Raw genomic sequence first — 2,522 nt, 5'->3', positions numbered from 1 at the left:
TTTGGCTTTGGGAAAAGTAAAGGGACGAGACAGGCAATTCTGACGTTACGGCTAATAAAGGAAGCAAGGCTAAAGAAAAATCAGGACACTTTCATAGGATTTGTCGACTTGGAAAAAGCATTCGACAATATAAAATGGTGCAAGCTGTTGAAGATTCTGAAAAAAGTAGGGGTGAGCTATAGGGAGAGACGGGTCATATACAATATGTACAACAACCAAGAGGGAATAATAAGAGTGGACGATCAAGAACGAAGTGCTCGTATTAAGAAGGGTGTAAGACAACGCTGCAGCCTTTCGCCCCTATTCTTCAATCTGTACATCGAGGAAGCAATGATGGAAATAAAAGAAAGGTTCAGGAGTGGAATTAAAATACAAGGTGAAAGGATAACAATGATACGATTCGCTGATGACATTGCTATCCTGAGTGAAAGTGAAGAAGAGTTAAATGATGTGCTGAACGGAATGAACAGTCTAACGAGTACACAGTATGGTTTGAGAGTAAATCGGAGAAAGACGAAGGTAATGAGAAGTAGTAGAAATGAGAACAGCGAGAAACTGAACATCAGGATTGATGGTCATGAAGTCAATGAAGGAATTCTGCTACCTAGGCAATAAAATAACCAATGTCGGACGGAGCAAGGAGGACATCAAAAGCAGACTCGCTATGGCGAAAAAGGCATTGCTGGCCAAGAGAAGTCTACTAATATCAAATACCGGCCTTAATTTGAGGAAGAAATTTCTGAGGATGTACGTCTGGAGTACAGCATTGTATGGTAGTGAAACATGGACTGTGGGAAAACCGGAACAGAAGAGAATCGAAGCATTTGAGATGTGGTGCTATAGACGAATGTTGAAAATTAGGTGGACTGATAAAGTAAGGAATGTGGAGGTTCTACGCAGAATGGGAGAGGAAAGGAATATGTGGAAAACACTGATAAGGAGAAGGGACAGGATGATAGGACATCTGCTAAGACATGAGGGAATGACTTCCATGGTACTAGAGGGAGCTGTAGAGGGCAAAAACTGTAGAGGAAGACAGAGATTGGAATACGTCAAGCAAATAATTGAGGACGTAGGTTGCAAGTGCTATTCTTAGATGAAGAGGTTAGCACAGGAAAGGAATTCGTGGCGGGCCACATCAAACCAGTCGGTAGACTGATGACCAAAAAAAAAAAAAAAAAAAAGGGGGAAGTTTAGAGGCAGGAACAACAGAATTTGTGCACAGGTGAGTACGAGTTATAAATACAAATCAAATGAAGGTAATGCAGGAGCAGATTTAATAATGCGTAACAAAATGACAACAGGTTAAGGCACTATGAGCAGCATAGTGAAGCCATATTGCAGCCAAGAGAAAGGCAAAGCCACCACCCACCACAGTAGTACAAGTTTACATGCCAATTAGCTCTGCAGATGATGAAGAGATTGAAAGCATCTACAATGAGCAACAAGCAATTATTCAGATACTTGAGGGAGAGGAAAACTTAACTGTGTTCGGTGGCTGGCAATCGGTAGGAGGAAAAGAAAGAGAAGGGAATACAGTCGGAGGATGTGGACTGGGGGAAAGGAATGAAGGGGAAAGCCACCAGGCAGTGCTTTGCTCAGAGCATAATTTAATCATCGCTCACACTTGGTTTGGCTCTGAGCACTGTGGGGTTTAACATCTGAGGTCATCAGTCCCCTAGAACTTAGTGCTGCTTAAACCTGACTAACCTAAGGACATCACACACACCCATGCCCGAGGCAAGACTCGAACCTGCGACCGTAGCGGTCTTGCGGTTCCAGACTGAAGCGCCTAGAACCGCTCGGCCACACCGGCCGGCTCACACTTGGTTTAAGAATCGAAAAACAAGGCGGTGTACAGGGAAGAGACCTGGTGTCACTGTAAGGTTTCAGTTTGATTATATAATGGTGAGACAGAATTTTCGCAGTCAGATTTTAAAGTGTAAGAAATTTCCAGTGGCAGACGCTGACTCTGGCCACAATTTATTGGTTACGAATGGCAGATTAAAACTGAAGCATTTGCAAATATATAGGAAATTAAGGAGACGGGAATTGGATAAGTTGAAAGAACCAGCGGTAACAGACTTTCAAAGGGAGAATTAGACAATCATTGACTGGAACAGGTGAATGGAATACTGGACAGTAGAATAAGAATGGGTAGGTTTGAGAGATGAAATAGTGAAGGCAGCAGAGGATCAAATACGTAAAAGGACGAGTCGTAGCAGAATCCTTGACTATCACAGGAGATACTAAATCTCATTTTCGAAAGGAGGAAATATAAAAATGCAACAAATTAAGCAGGCTATAGGGAATAGAAACGTTAGAAAAACTAGACTGACTGTAAGTGCAAGATGGCTAAGCAGTAGTCTCTAGAGGACAAATGTAACTCCATAAAAACTTGTTTACCTAGAGGAAAGGTAGATACCGCCTATTGGAAAATTAAAGAGGACTTTGCAGAACAAAGGAACAGCTGTAAGAAAATCAATAGCTCAGACAGGAAACCAGTACTGAACAAAGAAAGG

Source organism: Schistocerca nitens, unplaced genomic scaffold, assembly GCF_023898315.1.
Source record: "Schistocerca nitens isolate TAMUIC-IGC-003100 unplaced genomic scaffold, iqSchNite1.1 HiC_scaffold_351, whole genome shotgun sequence".
NCBI classification, from domain to species: Eukaryota; Metazoa; Arthropoda; class Insecta; order Orthoptera; family Acrididae; genus Schistocerca; species Schistocerca nitens.
The sequence above is the reverse complement of the archived record's forward strand: the minus strand, read 5'-3'. Positions refer to the sequence as shown.